The sequence below is a fragment of the Phocoena phocoena genome, chromosome 6, assembly GCF_963924675.1.
Source record: "Phocoena phocoena chromosome 6, mPhoPho1.1, whole genome shotgun sequence".
NCBI lineage: Eukaryota > Metazoa > Chordata > Mammalia > Artiodactyla > Phocoenidae > Phocoena > Phocoena phocoena.
In genome coordinates, this window is record NC_089224.1 from 3996820 (window position 1) to 4021656 (window position 24837).

The 24837-nt window shown below is 40.2% G+C and overlaps 1 pseudogene; it reads right to left on the reverse strand.

The window, feature by feature from the left end:
* Window positions 1-7143: 7143 nt before the first annotated feature.
* LOC136124499 (inactive polypeptide N-acetylgalactosaminyltransferase-like protein 5) lies at window positions 7144-24599 on the reverse strand (annotated as a pseudogene).
* Between the last annotated feature and the right edge of the window lie 238 nt (window positions 24600-24837).

The following is a 24837-nucleotide window of genomic DNA, read 5'->3' on the forward strand; positions in this document are numbered from 1 at the left end:
TCATTCTGAGAGGCAGGAGCACAGAGAACAGCAGTGAGGATCCCAAGAAGCCAGACTCAAGGCAAAAAATAATGTCTGGTGCCTCATTATGAGATGCTCAGGTGCTGTGGCGGCCACGAAACTGCTGCCCTGTATCCCGCTGAGATCTCCCGTGGCAGAGTTTAAGTGGGCAGGCAGCCCAGCTGCTGTCGTCCAGGTTTACCATTCTCTGTCAAAACCATGGTTTCCCCAGGACGTTGTCTGCCTTGTCTGAGTGCAGTAGGGGGTCTAGCACCAACCTGTTCCTGTGACGTGCCATCCACTAATGGATGACTTTATCCTAAGGACTCTCCATTGGTCCGGACAAACATTTTCTAAGATGGAGCTGCAGTCTGAGACGACTCTCACCTGATTCTTCCTTCCCCTCTCCTTTGACAAGGGGTCAGAGTAGCATCGTGATTCCAAGGCTCTGCCCAGTCACTGCTGCTCCCTCTCCCCTCACCTCCATACGTGCTGATTCCCAGTTGAGGTCTTCTCAGAGAACCAGACCTCACACAAGGGCTGTGTGTGACGTTTGACAAAACTTGCAGGTGTGGGCTGAGAACAAGTGTAATTTTGGTGTTCTTATAATGTGAGGGAAGTGAGCTTGGACGTCTTAGTTATATATGCAAGTGCGTGTCCAACACATCAAATTGGAAAGTCACCTAAAAATAGAAAATCTGAACTACTTCCAGCTGGAAGAAACTGAGGACTGAGGTTGTGTGATATTGTGTTTTATGATACGAAATATATATTTGGTCATTGGCCCTATTTCTGGCACAGAGCTCCTACAGTCCATGGAATTTCCTAAGCGATGAGAGCTATACAGTTGTCTTTTGTTATGTTAATGAGGTGGCTTTTGAACGCACGTGAGGAGGGAGGCTGGTTGCCAGGGAAACCACATGATTAGAAGGTTGGAACTTTCGTTCACTACTGCCTACCTCCAGGGAGGGGAGAGGGGCTGGAGGCTGACTCGAGGACCAATGGCCAATGATGTAATCAATCATGCCTATTTAAAGAAGCCTCCATTAAACCCAGAAGGACCAGGTTCTTCGAGCTTCCGGGTTGATGAGCACGGGGAGATTCAGGGAGAGTGGGGGGCTCAGAGAGAGGGCATGGGAGCTCTGTGACTTTTCCCCATATCTCACCCTATACATCTCTTCCAACTGGCTGTTTCTGAGTTATGTCCTATTATAATACATTGGTAATCTAGTAAGTAAAATATTTCTCTGCATTCTGTGGGCCACTCTAGCAAATTAATTGAGTCCGAGGAGAGGGCCATTGGAAGCTCTGATCTACAGTGCCTTGGTCAGAAGCACAGATGACAGCCTGGATTTGTGATTAGCATCTGAAGTGGGGGCAGTCTTGTAGGACTGAACTCTTAACCTATGGGCTCTGATGCTGTCTCCATCAGAAGTGAGTTAGTTGTAGGACACTCAGTCAGGGAATCGCTTGCTGGTGTGCGGAAAAACCCATACAGGTTGGAACTGGAATGAGAATCATACATTGTTACCGAGACCCTAAGTGCTGGGAGAGAGAAAGGGGTTAGCCTGTGGTCGAGACAGGACTGGGATGGGGAGAAGAAACATACACAGTTGCCAAAAGCCTGGGAAGAAGGCTTGGCGTAAGAGAGGGGATGGACACAGAGAGTGTGAGAATGGGGAAGTGCGCAAAGAAAGGTTCAAGGTGTGGTGCAACAGAATACAGCAGATAGCAAGAAAATGAAAAGGAAGACAAAAATCCCGGACGTAGACGCAAACATACAGGTTCCATCAACAATGCAGAAATAAAAAGGAAAAAACTATGGTTAGGGTGCATATAGTATAAGCCTGAAAGCTGTCTTCAGCTCACTCACTTATGAATACAGACCGTGAGACTGAAGGATTTAATGATAACTCACTTGAGGCAGGGTTTCCAAAGATGAAGTAGGTCAAACAAGACAATGGCCACGATCAAGTCCAATACGAAGAAAAGAGAGAGTGTGAAGTGTCGCTGTTAGAAGAAGTCCCTGGTGCATCCTGCTCTGAACTATGTTTCTTCCCATCAATGAGAGAGAAGAATGTTAAGGAATTACCACTGGCATCAGAAACATTGCATTAGATGAACACATCACGAAGGTTAATCATTCAAGTCTTTAAACACTTGCTGATATCAAACAGTGGAATATATAAAATACTTCAAAATATTAGAAATAGCAGATGCATAATTTTTAGGTATAAATGGGTCACCCTGTACAGAATAAAATAATGTTTAATTAGATATTGCTTTTTAAATAGTTTTCCCCTCAATAGTAGAGATGGACTTACACAATCTATTTATTTTTTCCCAAGTTCACTTTTCCGCCAAGAGCCATGTATTTGAATGCTAGGTAGTTAGAATCAAGCAGTCAGTGTTTGATTTGCAAAGTGTTGCTAACTGACCCCTACAGAGATTTAGCTCAGGCAGTGGGAAAAATCAGATGAAAAAAGTAATCATTTAAGCAGAGAATGGAAGGGAAAATGTCAACTTTACTTGAGTTTCATTGGTTTGACTCAATTTACTTAAAACTAACCAACAAGCAAGACCGATTGCTTGCTCTCTCATTTCTATTTTCTAAGGAGTAGAATGGGAAGCTCTATCTTTATTTCAAATAACTAGTGGGTCTGGTTGTTTTACACTACAATTGGTGTTGTTTTCCTCTAATGTAAAAGTGAAATACCACTAATCCATAATTTACAGGTTATAGTAAAGAAAAAAATGAGGTATTGTATTTGACACAAGAGATTCCTGGCATACAGTGGGAATGCAACATATGGTTGCTCTTGACTCATGGGAGTTAAACAGTGTTGGAATCGTTAATAAACATTAGCTGAAGAAGACGACAAACAAGGGAAGATACATCCAGGGAAAAACCATATTGTCCAAAATAAAAAGGCATAGAGGATAAGAAATCTAAATCAGTATTACAAATGTAGGGCAAAGGCCCATACAGTTAAATAAATCAGAAGAAGACCTGCAAGAAGAGTGCATGTTTTGGGAAGAAAAGTGGAGAATTTCAAATATATGTGAACTGAGAAGACAGGGAAGGAAGATTATAAGCCCCTTGGGGGAGATTGAAATGAATTCAATGAGAGAAGCAAATGCAGCACAAAAAATGAATGACTTATTTGTTTTAGTGCTCATTGGGGAGAAAGCTTGAAGTTCTACTAGAAAGTGAAAAGTTTCCCAGGGGGAGATGGCAAACTCCTAAAACCAAAGAACTGGAAAATCATTTACATAGGTAACATCTCATTAGAATGAAACCTACAGTGCCTTTAAGTTGTTTTATGGGGGCAAAATTTTGTTGAAATGATTTCAGATGTGAAAGCCCCTACAAATTGATAAGATTTAGGGATAATACTCGGTATCTGCACATTAAAAAATATGGAGAATAAAATCTTATGCTCATAGATGTGCACTGCAGCATTATTTATAATAGAGAAGTATGGGGAGTTTTGTAAAAATACAAAAAGAAGAGAATGGTTAAACACATTATAAAAGTTATATAATAAAATACCAACAAAGTAATGCTTATAAAAAGTCATTAAAAATGGCAGAAAATGCCTATGATGTAATATTAGGTGAAAGAAAATTCCATGTACAGAATAATTAAAATTGTGAAAGATAAAATAACCGGAGAAAACAAGACTGAGGAGATCCATAATAGAATGTTAAAAATAATTATCTCTGATGCAGTATTGAGTCTATAGATACTTTTTACGTTCTTTTACTTTTCTGGTTTTTCTAAAATTAGTAGGTATTTCTTATATGCAGATGTATGTTGAATGTGAATCTACATTTTATAAATAAGTACATGTATAAAATTTTAAAAATCAACTCGTTCTCTAAGACTTTTAATTAAAAGGCAGCATTCCTTTGCTCTACCTTTTTTTGCTTTCCCAAGACATCCATTTTCAAACCCTTTAAGTGTGCCTTCTATTAATTGCTTCCATATACCAAATAATGGCCATTTAGTTTTTAAGGGGTTATTTATTGAATTATTCATGTGGGAAATAGATTTTCTTTTCTCATGTCCCTGCCCTCAACACCCACACAACTATTTTCTCATTATCCTCCCAGCACATTTGTCTCTTACTTAGATTAAATGGGTATTTTGTGTTTATCCATAGTGGAGTCATATAGTGTCATGTTACTATTTCATTCTCTTCCTTGTACAAGTTCTTGTTTTCCTTGCAGGTCAGTAATTGATCCTTTTTGTTTTTTCTTAGGAACCTATTCCCAAACTGTCAGAGGTGTAAAGCTCTTCTCAGTGTATTTAAATAAAGTAAGGTCTCAGTTCAAGTTCCCTGGATATAGAGCTGGAGAAGGGGGTATGGATCCATGGATCTGATTCAGTGAGCACCCCCAGGAGAAGAGTGCAAGAAGCGCTGGTCTGGGACAGGAAGTGAGCAGGGGTGTTTCCCTTTTGTCTGCTTCCAAGGGCAGAGTTACCTCTTGAGTTCTTAGCAGTGTGGGGCAGGGTGGGTGGAGCTTCTAATCTCCAGGGCCTGGTGGCTGTCTCTTGGCTCAGGACAGAATAGGGGATAGATGGGTGCCCTTAGCATCCACTAGATGGAGGATGGGTACACTAGCCCAGTAAAGTGGATTGGGGCAGGGTTCAAGTGCATCCAATGTAGGTAATCTCTCACTGTCTCCTTCCTTTCCTCCTTTCCTCCCTTCCTTCCTCCTTTCCCCTCCCTCATTTGTCCCTCCTTCCCTCCATCTCTCTGTCTTGGGGACCTTGTTCCTGGGTGCCCAGATATAAGGATCTGTAGGTTTTCTCTTGGGACGGCCAGGTTCTCTAGAGAGTAACCCCATCTCTTGCCTGAGGCATTTATAACTTTTTCAGTCTTCTTGGATCCAACAAGGGGGGATGGTCTGATGGATCACATTTTGCAGCACAGGGACTTTCACGTATGTTTCTGCAACTATGTGTATAACTTGAGCCCAGTCCTCTGCCAGGGCAGAAAGGAGGCAGTAAAGGGTGAGCAGTTCCGGGAGTCACATTGCTTCTTAAACAGACTTTGAACAAATGCTTCTGCTTTTGGTCCCTCCTCTCTATTTCTGCCTTCAAAAGTAACAGCTTCCCCAACTTGAACCATTCCTGGTTCTGTGACACAAAAAGTTTTACCTTTCTCCCTCTTCCTCCTGACTACTGGCTTAGATTTTCACTTGCCCTGCTGTGCTTAATAAGTTGAAATGTGTCCTGCTTTCCGGCTGTAAAGGTTCCCTTGACATCTTACCTGCTGCCGTTGCTTTCCAGTTTTCTTTGTCTTTTGGAGTTTATTCCTGTTCTTCCTCATTACTCTCATTATACTCAATTTTAGGGGATAAACTTATATTCAATCACCTTGTTAAAATAAGACACTGTCGTTTTTAACAAAATAAACTTTTAACGTGCTTGATTTCCACGTATGTTGACAAAAATTGTAAAACCAATTAGCAGTTATACTTTAGTTGTACTATGAACCTCTGCAGATGATCTTTGTTAAGCAAAGTGGAAACAAACTGCAGTAAAATAAAAATGGTAACATAGCTTTCTTTAGCAATGCGAGTCCATGAACATGAATGAGCACTTGAATCTGGGAAAATAGGGGGGAAATAGCTATCACTGGCAGTGGTGATGGTTTGTATATAAAAGGTACATCGTTCCTGTGTGAAATCCCAGTTAACCTTGTGTCTCGGAAGTCATGTTCTTTGTGAGGGTCCAGGATGAGATTTTGGATTCTCAGCATGTGGGATTTTGTAACATAAGGTGGAGGCCGCACTCCTCCCTTCTGTAATCCATATGTCAGTAAGGTTTCGGTCTTTTATTCCCAGAATACAAATTTCTGGGCTGCGTCTTCACCGTAATATATGCCCGTAATAAAAAGAAGACTCTACCCCTCCCGAGAGTCACTCAGCCAGGGAAGTTCCATTTTTATGAGGAAGCACATCCCTTGAGAGAAACCTTGATCGGGTTGGAATCTGAAAACAGAATTCCTGCTGGAGTACTGACAAGGGCATATCCCAGTGGTCCTGTATTATAATAAATTGATGCTGATAGGCATTAAATTTGTTACTAATGAGCTCCAGTAATAATTACAATATTGATTTATAGGGTACTTTACATTTCTCACAATATTATCCCAACAGTTGCTAATTTTATTTTTACTAGAGCGCCGAGAATGTTCACATGTGGCATTATTCATATATAACAGGTAAGGCAACTGCTGAGTGAATTGCTAAATGTGCTGTTGACATCCTGTGACCTGAGCCCTGAATTCTTTTAGTTGCACAGTTCTGGCTCTCTTTTTATATGCTCTGCGCTCACAGACACCTTACATGCTTTGTTGTAAGATTGTCTTACGAGTTTTTTTTTTTTAATATTCATGTTGCTTTGTAAATACTGCAAAGGTCCTTTCAAGTTGACAGAGGATCGACTCTCTGGGTCATTCATTAAATCTGTGCTTTCTTCTAGTTGGTAGTTGTTAGCAACTAAACTCCTATTTACCCTTCATGTTTCCATAAAATCTGAATTTTAGACTTCTTAGGACTTTTTTTTTTTGAGATGTGTACATCTGCCTCTGTGATATTCATTCCTGGTTTTGTCTTCTGTCTCTTCTGTTTTTTTTTTTTCTTTTTTGCCCCTTAACACCATGCTACCTCCAAGGCTCTCTGGACTGAGAGAATTTGGTACAAGCAGTTCCAAGGGAAGCAGAAAAACTCTCGTTCAGAAGTTTCACAAGTCTGGGTGGTGGTTGGAGGGACCAGGTCAAAAGAAACTTCTGACTTGAGCATGTGAGGTTTACTTATTTAGCGGAGGGGTTATCTCCCTTAATCACAAGGTCCACAGGTGTTCTTGTGAGTCACCCTCAGTCACACCTCACAACATGTGTCTCTAGGAGTTACGGAGAATCAGCAACACGGCTCTAAAGTTGCTGCTGACCAGGCTGTGGAAGGAGACTTGGCTTGCATATTTCAGGAATAGATTTTCCAGTACCTGTAGCACCAAAATGACCCCACATATATTTCCAAATAGGTCATGGTACAATTTCTAGCAGTACAAAGAAATCATTCCATTCTGAAATAACATATCCTTTGTGGTGCTGAAAAATAAATAGGCTTTTAAGCGAGGGAAAGAGTGCCATCATCCGCAAATGCAGTATTTTCAACACGGTGCTGAGAACAAGAGTTGCAAAATAGCATCGGGGAATTCATGTTGTTGTCGAAGGTCTCAGCTCCTTGTTTCTTAGCGAGGCTGTCCTCATCGTGTCTGACTCCTGCCAGGCAGTCAGTTCTCCAAAAGCCTTAGTTGAAACAAGGGCAGAAATTAGCACGGCAAGGACTTTATCCATCTAACGGTCAGTAGCTGCCTCAGGATCAATGCAGAAAGCAGGTTGTTGGCCTGCTAAACTGTTCCAGGACACCTGATACCGAGAAGTGAGTAAACTTATTGACAAGTGATGAGGGTTTCCGAGTAGCTCCACAGTTGTGTCATACGGTTGAAAGACAATAAAGAAGGGAAAACAGAGTATATACTTGGGGGGTGGGGAGTGGCCCCCATACCTGACATCTGACACAGTTTGGGTCATTGATCCCTTTGTTTTGACCTAGGTTGATAGAGTGAGAATCATAAAGTTAATCATAAAATGAACATAGAATATATTTCTACTGTTTATATTATAGTCAATGTCACCTTTGAGGTTGGTATATATTACGAACCAAAACAAACTGTAAAGATGAAAAAAAAAGTATTTAAAAAAATTCTGATACATTGAACTACAGTTGATAAACAATGTTGCGTTAGTTTCGGGTGTACAGCAAAGTGATTCAGTTACACATATATATGTATCCTTTTTTCAAATTCTTTTCCCATTTAGGTTATTACCGAATATTGAGTAGAGTTCCCTGTGCTCTACAGTAGGTCCTTGTTGATTATCTGTTTTATGTATAGTACTGTGTATATGTTAATCTCCAACTCCCAACTTACCCTCCCGCCACCTTTCCCCTTTGGTAACCAGACCTAGAAATAATGTCTTTTCACTTCACTTCACTGTACAGTAGAAACTAATACAACATTATAAAACAACTGTACCACAATATAAAAAAAGAAATGCATAAACAAATAAAAATCTCATGATATTTCCCATGTCCTAAGTAAAATAGATGCTTACTAAATGCTTGTTGGATTTTTTTAAAGAATTAAGATTTTATCATTTCATTGAGGGAGTAAACATTTTAATGAGCTAATTTTGTATGGAAAAATAGCCATAATCCTTATTTTTATTGGTTTTATTGTGTGTATTGGTTTACACTGAACATTTAAAATTAGCCTCTCGTTAATTGTAGACATTGCCCCATTATTATTATATTTTTTAACATCTTTATTGGAGTATAGTTGCTTTACAATGTTGTGTTAGTTTCTGCTGTATAACAAAGTGAATCAGCTCTACGTATACATATATCCCCATATCCCCTCCCTCTTGCCTCTCCCTCCCACCCTCGCTATCCCCACCCTCTAGGTGATCACAGAGCACAGAGCTGATCTCCCTGTGCTATGTGGCTGCTTCCCACTAGCTATCTGTTTTACATCTGGTAGTGTATATATGTAAATGCTACTCTCTCACTTGGTATAAGATAGCATTTACCCACTCTGTTTCTTGGTTTCTTCAGTTGTACAATGAAAATATTTGAGGACATGGTAGCTAAGACATTTTCTAGACTATTTTCCATTCTATGTCCATTGAGTTCATGCTAGTCCTAATGGATACATAATTTCTTCATTTCATAAATATTCTCTCTCAGGATGGACTTGCCTTCTATTTATATATTCCTTGTCCCTGTCCCTTAGGTATTTATAAGCCTGAGGACTCTGTGATGTGCACATGTTATTAGGATGTTACTTTCTTTTCTGAGGCACTACTTCTACAGTGTCTGTGCTGCCCTTGGCTTCTCTTCTGCTTAGTACTGGGTCCTTCATGATTAGGTTGAAGTGAATTTCTTCATCTGTCAGTGGCTTATTTAGGTCTCAGAACAGATGTTCCATTTTTACAATTTACTTCCCCCCCCATTCCGTCTGTACAATTTACACCCTTATTGCAAGCACTTGGATGACACTTTGCATTTTCTGTTGATTTTTATGGCGGTTTGGTCCATTATGCCTGATAGACTTCTAAAATCACTCACTTACTCCTGTGGAATTGCTTGTGTCTGTTTCTTGAACATGTGAAAACGTATTTACCCAAGTGATGTGATCCTTTTCTTTGTGTTGTTGCTGTTCTCCTCCCAACACACAAGGCAACTTGTCTTTGCCACAGTAATTTTGTTTCTCATTTTTTATCATCTGCTGAATTCTCAAAAAAAGAGGTCTCAGTGGAATTGAGAAGCAGTGGTTTGTGTTGTTTGTTTCTTGACATTCTCTCCTTCTTTTGCATTGATTAGCACAGACCCTTGTTAGAAGGAATTTATGTGCAAGTTTTCTCTCTGAACATTTTTTAACCAAGTCAGGTATCTGTTCTCTGAGGGCACATGAAATACAGTAGGAGCGTTTTAAATGCTGGAGCTGAGAAAGTGGGCAGTAATTGTGCATGAACCAGCTGATATCAGATTTTACTTTACTTAATGAAATTAAAGAACTACTACTTGAAAGGCGGCCTTTTTAAAAAAAATCATTTTAAAATTGAAGTATAGTTAATTTACAATGTTGTGTTAGCTTCGGTGTACAGCAAAGTGATTCGGTTTATATATTTACTCAGTTTATATATATATAGATATATTCTTTTTCAGATTCTTTTCCCTTATAGGTTATTACAAGACATTGACTATAGTTCCCTGTGCTACATAGTAGGTCTTTGTTGTTTATCTATTTTATATGTAGTAGTGTGTGTATGTTAATCCCAAACTCCTAATTTAAAGATGGCCTTTTTGATTTGTGTAGGCTGTGCTCTAACACCTAGAAATAACAGAGGAAAGAATGAAAACAATTTAAAGAAGGCAAGTAAAGTTAGTAAAAATTTGCTGGGGGTCTTTGAGCCCTCCTTCTGGGCCACATCCACATGTTCCGTGTGAAATATATCACCTTAGTCAACTTGGTAAAATAACAGGTCATATTCTTAGCCCTTTTTGCATGCTGTGTTCCCTCTTTGGGTATTCTCATAGTTTTAATAATTATACTTGCTTAGTTATGGATAATGTGATCACAGGGACCAAAAAACAACCCAAATCACCTAGAAAAATATTACAAAACCAGAGGAAAATCTCATGGACATCAACTGCAAAAAGGTTAGCTAGATTTCAAAAGAACTGCGGCATCACTGGGTTTCAGTTGTGTCTTTCAGGCTTCATGTTTTTCTTCTCTCTGTCCGTCTACTTCATCTCTGTCCCCCTCTGTGGTCTAAGTTTTGCAGGCTATTTGTCAGTCGTCTGTCAGAACTGCTTCAACATGCAGTATTGTTCTCAGACCAAGGCAAGAGGAAACCCTTGCTAGGGTCTGCTCCAGTTTTATCCCTCTTCTAGGCTAGGTTTTGGGTACCTGAGGTCTTGAATTCTCTGATATTCTAGCCTCAAGCGTCCTATCAGAGCCTATGAAATCCTTCTCCTCAGGCACATTCTTCTGAGGGCCGTCCGTGCAGTAGCCATGTATACCCTTGGGCCCTGGCATGGGCTATGGACAGAGGTCTGCAGGGAGTGGATGGACCTTGGACATGTGAGGCCCTGGCTTTATGGACAAAGCTCAGTGCAGAAAGAGAAGGGAGGTGGGCCGTGATCCAGAGCCACTAGCCGGTTCTCCCTGTGTCTCTACATCCTTGCTGAAAATTTTGAGGATTCTGAGAATTCTGTACATAATTCTGTCATCGTAATGATGTATTTATCTACATAGGAGGCTAGCACATGTTCTTCTAAACAACGTGTTAGCTTAATTTTATTACATTTAAATACTTAGATCCACGATGTATGGGATTCCATTTGCAGTTTTGCCCTGGATCCCAGAAATATTATAGCGGCAGCGTGCCCATGTGAATATCTACAAAATATTCTCCAGTAACCAACTGACTTAGTCTTTCTGTCACATTTCAAATTCTCTTGGGACAGAAATTAATTTTTCTAACTTGAGTGACATGTTCATGCTTGCAGGTTTCACAGGTATGTCTGACTCAAGTTGTTTAAAGTTAAATCTGTTACCTTCCACTCGTAATAGGCTAATTCACGCAAGACATCCTTACTGAGAACATTCTGAGCCGGGCACTTTGATAGTCACCTGGAGCAAGATGATGAGTAGAACCATACATGGTTCTTGTTGGGATGCAGTGGAAGAGACAGGGTCCATGTTTGGATGGGGAGCCCCGTCAGCTACTTTGTTGTCAATTCCCAGATCTTCAATTTATTCATGACTTGACACCTTTCACCTTACCCATAGCCAAACAGGTATCAAGCCTGGTTGATCTTTACCTCTTCATTGTTTTTCTATTTGTGAACTTTACTTATCCCTACTGTTATTATCTTAATTTCATCTTAGTTACCTTCTCTCACCGGGACTGTTACTTGAGCTTTTATCTCGTTTTTCTGTCTTCAGTATCGTGTTTCTCAATTACATTAAAAAAAAAAAAACTGTCACCTTTTTTACTTGATTATGATCCATCACTCCTTGCCTGCTGGCTCCTGTTTCCTTACTGCCCTCACTCGCCCATCCCCTTCCAAGGCAAATACTAACTCCATATGGAATGAAGTCTAATTTACCAGGGAGAGAAGGCCTTCCAAGAAGAGTTTCCTACTTACCTTCTTCCTATCTTGGTCCCCACTCTGTCAGTTAGAATAATAAATATCAATAGTACCAGCCTCTTCTTTCTGTTCCTTTGCTCTAGATGTTTTCTCTGCCTAGAACACTCTTTCTCAACAAAATTAGACTTCTTCCAATCTCTCCTATCCCTTACCCCAAACATACACACAACTGTGGTTGGGTTCCTTTTAGATGTGCTTTTATTGGAAGCACTCAAGCATGTGACTGTCAGAGCATCTACCTAAAGGAGTAAATCACCCACAGACACACAGACACAACAGACATTCTCTCTCTCTCTCTCTCCTGAAGGTAATCATTCCACCAGATTTTAACTACTCAAGGGAAGCATTATTTTTTACCATAAAACAGATCATCAATAAATATATTAACTAAACCAAAAATGTTTGGTGACTTGTGGTTTCTCTGATTTAACCTATCAGAGTTCTCTTTCTTTCTTGTTTTTTTAAATATTGATCTTCTTGTTCATCTTGTAGCCCCTCTTGGAAACTTTTCCAGAGAAAACACTTATGTCTGTAAGACAAATCCTAAAGTGAATACTGTTGCTTTGAATTCGAGCAGAATAAAAAGTTCAGAGATTTTCACCTAGATCCTTGCACTTACACTGAGTAAACTGAAGCTATTCATCCCTGACATACAGTGATATAAAAACTCTTCATTTTCAAATGTCTTTAGCCTGCAAATAGGGATTTTTATTTTAAGTATCTAAAGTTGACCTATATTCTAAGTTTATACCATCACAGGAATAGAGGAATAGCCTGGTGAAATAGTCTGTAGGTGTATAGATGATTACTGAGTGGAATTCTAATACCTTGAATCCCATGGTGTATACTTTATGACACATCAGGAACCCAGCTACACTGGGCAGGATGTAGAAATGATTTTGGCATATCTAAGATCCAAAAGTGCTTTAGGTGTGTCTTGTGTTACTTATATGAATTAAGTAAATAGCAGCCTGATTTATCCATTCAACTTGGCCGTTTCAATCCAAGTGGATAGATCACACATCATTCAGTACCAAAGAGTTTCTAATTCTCCTTTGATTTTTTTTTCTTTGATCAATGGGATTCTTGGAAGTGTGTTATTTAGTTTTCAAATGCTTGGATATTTTCTATGTTTCTCTTATTAATTTTTAATATAATTCTGTTGTTAAGAGAACATATATTGTATAATTATATATATATATGTATATATTTTTTGGCTGCGTTGGGTCTTCGTTGCTGCGCACGGGCTTCCTCTAGTTGTGGCGAGCAGGGGCTACTCTTTGGTACGGTGCACGGGCTTCTCATTGCGGTGGCTTCTCTTGTTGCAGAGCAGGGGATCTAGGCACACGGCCTTCAGTAGTTGTGGCACGCGGGCTCTAGAGCACAGGCTCAGTAGTTGTGGCGCACGGGCTTAGTTGCTTCGCAGCATGCGGGATCTTCCTGGACCAGGGCTCAAACCCGTGTCCCCTGCACTGGCAAGCAGATTCTTAACCACTGTGCCACCCGGGAAGTCCAGTATAATTATAATTTTATTGAGATTTATTTTCTAGCCCAGAATATGTTCTATTAGTATAGAATGTGTTAGGTACTAGGAATACCAAAATAAATGAAATAGAAATCATTGATCAAGTCACATTATTTTTTGTCTAATAGACATGTTTACAAATTATAATACAATGTTAAAAATATAAAAAATATATGTACAAGAGTCTATGGAAGATTACTGTAGTTTAGCCAAGGAGCAGGTTATGATTTAGAGAGAATACTTACTTTGTTGGCACAAAAACAAAGGATAGCACACAGGTAAGATGCATTATATTTATGGCAACCTTGGGAGTTATTGTTTCTCTCTTATGTAGAAAGATTTAGGAATTAGTGGAGTCAGGTCATAGGCTCAGGGTATCATTTTCAGAGCTTGACAATGAGATGGTGTCATTAAATCTGGGCCAACAGAATAAAAAAAATAAATCTTCACTGGCCTCTCCAGCAATTTGAAGACTTGAATTGAAAATTCATGGAGTTGAAAATTTTAACTAAATTTTATTCTATTCTATCATTAGACCAAGTCTCCTTGGATGCAGAGCTCCCTTGTTGAATGCTGATACACATAATCTAAATGAGAGGCAACTTGTCCAGTCTATGAAGGACTGCATTTGTGAAAGTTTGTTTCTAAATCTTGAAGCGTGCACCAGTTCACAGCAGCAGATGCCTGTGTACAACTGATATCTCTCCAAACATCAGTGTGTAGACAAAGAACCAGTGGGCTCTGGAGAATAATAATATCATTTTCTCTTTATTGAGCACTTATCTCTGAGGAACTAAAGTGATTTACAAGAATTATCTCATTAGTTCGTATAATACTCTTATGAAGCGAGTAGATGTTATCTTTGTTTTTTAATAGAATTCTCCAGGTAACCTGGAAAATTTGATTAGATAGGTGAGCTGGATGCATAACATCCTAATCTAAGAAAAACTGTCTTGCAGACGTTGAAAGCATTATGAACATCCAAAAAACAATTTTATAAATCCTAAAGTTTTTAGAGTACATGCCAGCTCAAGGAACTGGCCATATTTACAGGTGGTTTTGACAAGGTGCATTTTTAAGAACTCGTGTTTTATATTAAACATTTTATATTTGTTTTATATTCCATAAGATGTTATGGAAAAACCCGAGCAAACTTTTTGGCCAACCCAATAGATGCTCTCTCAAATCCAACCAATATATTTTGAACGTCTGCTATATAAGAGAAAGAAAATCAAAGCATGATATCTTTTCCAGAGAGGTTTTTCTCTTATTGGTATGGTACATTTTAAAAAGAAAATTTTAAAAAGAGACCCTTAAAAGGATATCATATCTATACATGCTGTATAGATATCTCTGTCTCTGTCCCTATCCAAAAAAAAACCTAATGTGGCATAGACAGAGAAAGTCATTATCTCTCAGGAATAAGGAGGAGACTATAAGCAGATCCATTTAAGGAAAGGTTGATTGTAAGCACGGTGTCTCATTGCAGTCTAAATGAAATGCAGTGCCTCGCGGTGGCCTTCAAAGCTCTGCATGGATTGCCTTGGTTGCCTAGCCAGTCTCATTAAACAGAGAACTCTCCCATATTTGGTCTGCTTTCAAACTTCTGAACCTCTGCCACATCCTCGGTTTCAGCTGATGGCCTTGTACCTTATTTCACCGAGAACACAGAAGCAATCAGTAGAGCATTTCCACGAGCCATTGCTCGTATTTACAGGTGTATCCTCACCTGTTCTCGCGCACGCTGGGGGCTCCGTCCGGATACGGATGAACTGTCTGCGATGCCATCACTCGTGTACTAGATCCTGTCCCCTGTCACCTACTCAGGTTTCCTGGTGCGTCTAATCTTCCTTCTCCAGTGAATCAGTAGTCAAGCGTGCTCTTACTTTTTCCATTTAAAAAAGTATTCTTGATGTTACCGACCTATTTCTCCTCTCGCTTTTATAACAAAACACTTCCAAGGAGTTGACTGTCCTAGCTGTCACTAGTGATCTGCTAGCCTCCAATTCTCCCATCAGACCACTCCATGCAAATTTATGTTGTTCAAGTAAGCGGCGATTTACAGACTTATTACATCTAGGGGTCACGCCTCAGTCCTCTTCTCCATTGACCTGTAAATAATGTTAGACCCAGTCGACCCTCCTTTTTAAAAAACCTTATTGACTGTTTTTTCTCCCCTGGTGTCCCTCTATTTCACTAGCTATCTGGCCTCTGTCCTCTATGCCATTTCCTCTGGATCTTTCAAATTACTTAGCGTGGTGTGGAGGGATTGGCAGTTCATTTTCTATTACATATTACATTCAAACATATCGAAACTGTTCACCGTTTCTGTTAACAAAGAAAACTTGCTTTGTTTTGATACTGCGGCTGCAGGTTCGTTTCAGTGAAAATTTCCTCTGATCTCAGCTATTAAGAGCTTAGAGGAGACCTAGTCAGACAGTGACCCTCCTAACTGGATTTAGTCACCACCGGCTTGAACTCACTGCGTGCCCCTCACCTTTTGCTAAAATACAGTTCACCCTGGAATTGTCATGTTGGGATGAGAAGGCGTCCAGCTTGGTCATTAAACCAGCTCCCAGAGTAACTCCTAGAGTGACTCAGAGAATAGCCCCTGTTCTAGTAATTGCCCAGCACTATCCCCACACATGCTGTCTGGAAACCTCTGCGGCAGGCGTGTGGGGAGGCCCGAGTGATGGGAGCCATCACCTGGGCAGCGGTCAGCTGGCACCTCTGAGTAGCTGCAGAAGGACCGTAGGCAAAGCCGTCTTTCTGAGAACCTGAAGTTGAGTGAGGACAGTCTGAAAGGAAGAGCCGTTTAATCCTGGGACCCTGCAGTTTGAGAGAGACATCAGAACTCCAAATATTGCTTTGGGGTCCATCAGCATATAAAAATAATCTTTGATATTTTCAGTGAAGATGAGCCCCCCCTAGAGAAAAGACCTCTGAGTTTTGGGGAGTGCAGGGAAGCAGACGGTAGCCGGCGTGGGCTAGTCCGTGAACAGGTGTTTGAAGCGCCTTCTCACGCTGCAATTGAACCTACGCCAGTGACAGAATGAAACAGAGCACCACTTCTGCCCTACACTTGCATGTCTTTTTTGAAGATCAGGCAAACCTCCCCCTTAAACTTGAGGAGTTGAAGTTCAAATTGATATTCTTTCAGGGACACTTAGGAATAGTTCTGAATCTTTTAAAGGCCACAGATTCATTGAGGTTTCAGTAAAAGCTATGGATCTTTCCCTAGAAAATTGAAAATGAGTGTATAGAAACAAGACATAATTCTGAAACAAAAAGTCAGAGGCCTCCTGGGTACTAGTTATTTTTCACAGCGAACATGGTTGGTGATTTTTATATACTCAGTTGGAGATTTTTGCTGCTGCTTTCTTAAATTCTCTTGAGATTTTGTTGTTTTGGTGAAACAGTGTTGACTCAAGAGTTAGGGTTGCTAAGTTCTGTTTTCTGATTTCATCACTGCCTTTTGTGATTCTGCTCTATGTTATATTTTGGGGGGGACAGGGGAACATCTTAGGTTGGAGCAGTTTTCTTATAAACTGGTAAAGTACACAAATTCTGCAGTATAATGGAATCATTCTGCCTTTTCTTGTTCATTTAAGTGAGATAGAGAGTGTATTTTAATATTTTAAGAGTACTTTAAAGTATTGCCTCTTAAAACTTCAGGAAGATTTGACATGTGAGTAAACAATGCTATTTGATAGAAAGCCTTTAATAGAATTTTTAAAAGATTTTAAAGTAACAAATTGGCTTTATTCCTCTTTTTCTTATTTGAAAGAGCGCCAAATGTATTTCAGCCTCTTTTCAGGTAAGATGTGAAATGACGTGAAAAGTACGTTCAGAATGAAAATCTATTTCAGAAGGCAACAGCCATGAGGAGAGAGGCAGAGGGGAAGATGAGGTCAAGACCAATGCCAAGATTCAAGTCAGTGCAGGTAAACTGAGAACTTGATCTGAGCATCTAATCTTGAAAGGATGCAATATTTGAGATGGCTCTTTTGATCTCAGGCAGTGATATAAAACACTTTCAGCAGACCCAACTGAGGTCAAAGTTGAATTTCCTTGTTGAAGAGGGGTACAAATATTGCTGCCATTAAATCTATTAAAGAATATTAAAAGTTAGCCACATTTAAAGATAGATATTAGATACAAGGGTAATATCACAGAAATTAGTATCATGGTGTAATTCCAAATGTCATCACTTTGACTCGGGCTCTTGATACAGGATGTTGGCCATACTTAGTGACAAATTTGGTAGAGTGAAAGTAAAAAGATCCCCGTAAACAAATGAAGTCAAAATATGACACCATCTTTCTAGAAGTTGAATATGTACATGGGGTGACTTCTCTGTAAATCTGTGAAAGTTTCCCATATTTGTACCTTTGTTTTCTCTCTCTCCCACTCTCTCTCTCTCTCTCCCCCTCTCTGTATACCTCTCTGTCGCTTTGTCTCTGTATGTATGTATATATATGTGTATATGTATATATGTAAATCCTATAATTAATCAAGAGTGTTACTCCTGTATTTTTGCTTGAATATATCCATATCTGTATCAGTCATTGGCCACAATTTATATGCCGTTTGAAAAAGAGAGATCTCTCTTTTCTACCCCCTTCTTATCTAATAATATCTACATCTAACTCAGTTTGAATATTACTGCAATTATGAAGCCATTTGGACACTTGACATTATTTCTCTGAGTAACAGTAACTTTTGTATCAGTTAAGATATTCTTGGCTATGAGAAACAGAAGCCCAGTTTGAAGTTGTTCAAACAGTAAATCTATTATCTAACTCTTTATATGAAGTATAGAGTCAGGATGGTTCCAGGGTTGGCCGTTCAGAAGCTCAGCATCTTGAAGGATCTAGATTCTTTTCATGTTTCCACTTGGAAAAGCCCAGTGTGGGGATGTTATCTCCTCAGATTTCAAGAAGACTATAGAATCTCCAAGCATCATATAGAGACTAAACAATACCCAGAAAATTATGTGCATTTATTTAGAAAATAGAAATTGAAGCTTCTCAAGTTTCTAGCCAGAATGGAGTCCAATGTCCATACCTAATCAAACTCTTGTAAGGAAGATAACACCACTGAACAGCATATTACCACCTGAAGTTGGAGATGGGTCCCATCCCTTGGACATTCATCCATGTAAAATACGATTATGTGAACAAGGCTTTGCCAAGGAGGAAGAAGTGTGTGTGTGTGTATGTGTGTGTGTTTGCACTATTTTTTTGAGTTAATTGTATGCTATCATACTTTATTGCTACTGCTTTTAAGTCATACCTCTTTCTACCTTCTGTTCCATGACTTGTCTTGCCTAGACGCCTGCATCTACCTGCTTGAGGGCAAGTGTCAATTCTGGTTTCTTTGTATCTCCCCAAAGCTCAATGACTATCACATAGTAGGTTTAGGATGAAACACTTGTCTGCAGGATCAGCAGTGTCAGTCTCTAGGATTACTGGTGTATGGGATAGTAATATTTGAAACTTCACTTCTTGAGACAGGTAAAGGAAAGCATATGAAATAAACTTGCATAATTTTGACCGTACATAGTAAACTGTGCCATTGGACTAGGAAATAAACTTTATTAACGCAGTCTTTAGTTCTGCAAAATCTTGATTAAGTTTCAGTAGATATGCCTGGAGATTTCAGCCCTCGTTAAGTGGCAAGAGATTGGAACTCAGAAGTCACTTTAAACCTGAGTGCAAAAAGGGATTTTAAAGCTGGAAAATGTTTCATGCTAGAAGATAGAATAGGGCCCTTAAATTTTTAAAAATAGTACAGATTTTAGCTGAAGTAAGTTGTAACAGTTGAGAGTTTGGGCCTCATTAAAAGAGGTTGTAATTTTATTTATTTTTTTTTTCATGGGATATTCATGTCTTTTTATTACTTGATATTGCCAAACTGTTTTCCAAAGTGAGTTTGTAACAATTAACACTCCCACCCACAGTGTCTGAGACTTCCTGTGCTTGCCAACACGTGGTCCTATCAGACTTTGAAAATGTTTTGCCAATCTAGGTGGCTATGTAGAAGTATCTCATTGAGGTTTTAATTCATATTGCCCTGATTACTCAAGAAATTCAGTATTATTACTTTTATAATTTAAAATAATAAAGAAATATTAGATCAAGACCAGGACATATAATATCACAGAGAGATTCTTCCATATTTCTACCCATGTATGTGAAATGAGGTCTTGTTGTTACTGTCCCTATTTGTTTGAACTTTCAAATGAAAATGAAGCTGCGTCTATATGTTCTCTCTATGTGCATTCTAAAGGTCCTGGCAAGGGGCTTAAACCATGGGGAGATGCACAAATGAAGGGGCCTGGCTTTGATGTAAAAATCTTTGACTGTTAGAGAAAAAAGGTAGCAGAGGATCTTGTGTGGTCCCCAGAACAGCTGCAGTCATGTCACTTGGAAGCCCGGTAGTGGAGGAAGAGAATCCAAAAATTTGCCCATGGGAATGGGGGCAGAGAGAGGTGTTTGCCACAGACGGGCAATCTTTGTGGGAGGAAGATAGATCTGGGAGGGGGGAAAGACTTCTTGTGTTGGTTGATTTACTTCTGAGAAACTTGAGTTTCCCTAGAGATTAAAAAAAGAGTAAGGTTCAAGTGTAGCAGCTTAGAATGAACAAATTGAGAATAGGGTCTGAAAATGGGTGGGTGAACAGCTGAAGGTTGCCCTAATTTAAGGAAAAGTACAAAAATTGGTATCTGGAAGGCAGCAGAAGGCTTCTTTAGAAGCCAGTCCCTCTCTGCACTCTCACTCACCTATCCAAACCAGGGACGTATCCTTCACCTTGTATTCATCTAGCCAAACGTGCACCAGTCTGAGATTGTTCTGTACCAAGGCTTTTACAATTCCAGTGTGGTTTGCAAAGTGTTGCTTATCAATATGTCCTACTCGAGAGCAGGGGAGTATAAAGAGTTGGCCTCCATACATCCAGGTCCTTAGTGAAAGTTCCAAATTTTCTCCTCCCCAGAGATTTATGCCCTTGTACTTTCCGATTGCATTAAAATAATGCCTATTTATAGCACAACTCCCTCCAGTCATTGCAGGTGACCACATAGGTCTAGTGGGTCCTTCTGGTCCCTCCATCTCATAAGAGAAATCATGATCCCGTTTAAATTGCGGTTACCAGTGGAAAGCTCCCCTGACAACAGGAGAGGACTGGTATTCCAGGGTCCCGTAATCACTGGCATCTATCAGAGGACACACCCCCATTTGGGGGTCCTTAGCAATGGCATTCAGCACGGGCTCCAGCCATACTTTCGTCACCTTGCAGTGGCTATCCAGGAGCATCGGAACGTCCCCTGAAGCACGCGATGCTCCAGTCAGCCTCGCTCGAATCAGTCCCTCTCTCTTTTTGTTTCTTATTCATTTAATCTTTCCCCCAAAATTTTCCACGTGGTAGTCTAGTTTCTTTTTCAAATCATCAAATTCCCTCATGTCATCTACCAAAATAATTTCTTCAAGGATATGCTGTGGAGTGAGAGTCATGACACTGGACACTGTCCGAAACAAGACATTAAATGCTTCATTGTGGAAACCAGTGACAATCCTGGCACTAGGTAGGTTGGAAGGGTACTGCTTTTTTTTTTTCTTCAAACATCTTTATTGGAGTATAATCGCTTTACGATGGTGTGTTAGTTTCTGCTGTATAACAAAATGAATCAGCTATACATATATATCCCCATGTCTACTCCCTCTCTCGTCTCCCTCCCACCCTCCCTATCCCACCCCTCTAGGTGGACACAAAGCACAGAGCTGATCTCCTTGTGCTATGCGGCTGCTTCCCACTAGCTATCTGTTGTACAGTTGGTAGTGTATATATGTACATACCACTCTCTCACTTTGTCCCAGCTCACCCTTCCCCCTCCCCATATCCTCAGGTCCATTCTCTAGTAGGTCTGCGTCTTTATTCCCATCCTGCCCCTAGGTTCTTCATGCCTATTTTTTTTTCCTTTTAGATTCCATATATATGTGTTAGCATACGGTACTTCTTTTTCTCTTTCTGACTTACGGCACTCTGTATGACAGACTCTAGGTCCATCCACCTCACTACAAATAACTCAATTTTGGTTTTTTTTTATGGCTGAGTAATATTCCATTGTATATATGTGCCACATCTTCTTTATCCATTCATCTGTCGATGGACAGTTAGGTTGCTTCCATGTCCTGGCTATTGTAAATAGAGCTGCTGTGAATATTCTGGTACATAACTATTTTTGAATTATGGTTTTCTCTGGGTATATGCCCAGTACTGGGATTGCTGGGTCGTATGGAAGTTTTATTTTTAGTTTTTTAAGGAACCTCCATACTGTTCTCCATAGTGGCTGTACCAATTTGCATTCCCACCAGCAGTGCAAGAGTGTTCCCTTTTCTCCACACCCTCTCCAGCATTTATTGTTTGTAGATTTTTGGATGATGGCCATTCTGACTGGTGTAAGGTGATATCGCATTGGAGTTTTGATTTGCATTTCTCTAATGATGAGTGATGTTGAGCATTCTTCCATGTGTTTGATGGCAATTTGTATAGCTTCTCTGGAGAAATGTCTGTCTAGGTCTTCTGCCCATTTTTGGATTGGGTTATTTGTTTTTTTGATATTCAGCTGCATGAGATGCTTGTAAATTTTGGAGATTAATCCTTTGTCTCTTGCTTCATTTGCAAATATTTTCTCCCATTCTGAGGGTCATCTTTTCGTCTTGTTTATGGTTTCCTTTGCTGTGCAAAAGCTTTTCAGTTTCATTAGGTCCCATTTGTTTTTTTTCTGTTTTTATTTCCATTTCTCTGGGAGGTGGATCAAAAAGGATCTTGCTGTGATTTATGTCAGAGTGTGTTCGGCCTATGTTTTCCTCTATGAGTTTTATAGTCTCTGGCCTTACAATTAGGTCTTTAATACATTTTGAGTTTATTTTCGTGTATGGTGTTAGGGAATGTTCTAATTTCATTCTTTTACATGTAGCTGTCCCGTTTTCCCAGCACCACTTATTGAACAGGCTGTCTTTTCTCCATTATATATTCTTGCCTCCTTTATCAAAAATAACTTGACCATATGTGTGTGGGCCTATCTCTGGGCTTTTTATCCTGTTCCATTGATCTATATTTCTGTTTTTGTGCCAGTACCATACTGTCTTGATTACTGTAGCTTTGTAGTATAGTCTGAAGTAAGGGAACCCGCTTCCTCCAGCTCTGTTTTTCGTTCTCAAGATTGCTTTGGCTATTTGGGGTCTTCTGTGTTTCCATAAAAATTGTGAAAATTTTGTTCTTGTTCTGTGAAAAATGCCATTGGTAGTTTGATAGGGATTGCACTGAATCTATAGATTGTTCAGGGTAGTATAGTCATTTTCACAATGTTGATTCTTCCAATCCAAGAACATAGTATATCTCTCCATCCGTTTGTATCATCTTTAATTTCCTTCATCAGTGTCTTATAGTTTTCTGCATACAGGTCTTTTGTCCCCTTAGGTAGGTTTATTCCTAGGTATTTTATTCTTTTTTTGCAATGGTAAATGAGAGTGTTCCCTTAATTTCACTTTCAGTTTTTTCATCGTGAGTGTATAGGAATGCAAGAGATTTCTTGAGTAATAAGGGCAATATGAATTAAAACCTCAATGATCTTAGAGGAAATGGTTTCAATCTTTCACCATTGAGAACGATGTTGGCTGTGGATTTGTCATATATGGCCTTTATTAAGTTCCCTCTATGCCTACTTTCTGGAGGATTTTTATCATAAATGGGTGTTGAATTTTGTTGAAAGGTTTTTCTGCATCTATTGAGAGGATCATATGGTTTTTCTCCTTTAATTTGTTAATATGGTTTATCACGTTGATTGATTTGTGTATACTGAAGAGTCCTTGCATTCCTGGGATAAACCCCACTTCATCATGGTGTATGATCCTTTCAGTGGGCTGCTGAATTCCTCTTGCTAATATTTTGTTGAGGATTTTTGCATCTCTGTTCATCAGTGATATCCACCTGTAGTTTTCCTTCTTTGTGACATCTTTGTCTGGTTTTGGTATCAGGGTGATGGTGGCCTCATAGAATGAGCTTGGGAGTGTTCCTCCCTCTGCTATATTTTGGAAGAGTTTGAGAAGGATAGTTGTAAACTCTTTTCTAAATGTTTGATAGAATTCACCTGTGAAGCCATCCTGTCCTGGGCTTTTGTTTGTTGGGAGATTTTTAATCACAGTTTCAATTTCAGTGCTTGTGATCAGTCTGTTTATGTTTTCTATTTCTTCCTGGTTCAGTCTTGGAAGGTTGTGCTTTTCAAAGAAGTTGTCCATTTCTTCCAGGCTGTCCATTTTACTGGCATAGAGTTGCTTGTAGTAATCTCTCATGATCCTTTGTATTTCTTCAGTGTCAGTTGTTACTTCTCCTTTTTCATTTCTAATTCTGTTGATTAGAGTTCTCCCTTTTTTTCTTGATGAGTCTGGCTATGGTTTATCATTTCCGTTGTTGTCCCTGGATCCCGGGACCCTGGCAGTGGTGGGATGCACAGGCTCCTGGGAGAGGAGGTGTGGAGAGTGACCTGAGCTCGCACACGGGATTCCTAGTGGCTGCACAGCAGTCTTAGCGTCTCATGCCCATCTCTGGTGTCCACATTGATAGCCGCAGCTCGCGCCCATCTCTGGAGCTTGTATAGGTGGTGCCGTGAATCCCCTCTCCTCATGCACCCCGAAACAATGGTCTCTTGCCTCTTAGACAGGTCCAGACTTTTTCCCAGACTCCTTCCCAGCTAGCTGTGGCACACTAGCCCCCTTCAGGCTGTGTTCACGCAGCCAACCCCAGTCCTCTCCCTGGGGTCTGACCTCCGAAGCCCGAGCCTCAGCTCCCAGCCCTGCCCGCCCTGGCGGGGGGAGCAGACAAGCCTCTCAGGCTAGTGAGTGCTGGTCGGCACAGATCCTCTGTGCGGGAATCTCTCCGCTTTGCCCTCCACACCCCTGTTGCTGTGCTCTCCTCCACGGCTCCGAAGCCTCCCCGCTGTCACCCCCGTCTCTGCCAGTGAAGGGTCTTCCTAGAGTGTGGAAGCTTTTCCTCCTTCACAGCTCCCTCCCAGAGGGGGAGATCCCATCCCTGTTCTTTTACCTGTGTTTCTTCTTTTGCCCTCCCCAGGTACGTGGGGAGTTTCTTGCCTTTTGGGAGGTCTGAGGTCTTCTGCCAGCCTTCAGTAGGTGTTCTGTAGGAGTTGTTCCACGTGTAGATGTATTTCTGGTGTATTTGTGGGGAAGAAGGTGATCTCTGCGTCTTACTCTTCCGCCATCTTGAAGGTCCTCCTCTAATTTTCTTAATACTTCTGTTTTTATCAACTGTTACATGATCGAGGGTATTGTCTTACCCCTTAAACTTATTGTTTCCAATGGTCTAAAGGTAGACCCCACTGAATGACAGGGTGCTGGACAAGCCAAGCCTGGAAGTCAGAAGGGGGACTTTCAAATTATGCTCAGAAGAGAACCCAGGAGATGGTTGCCAGCATGTGGAACCCGCTGAAAGCTGCCAGA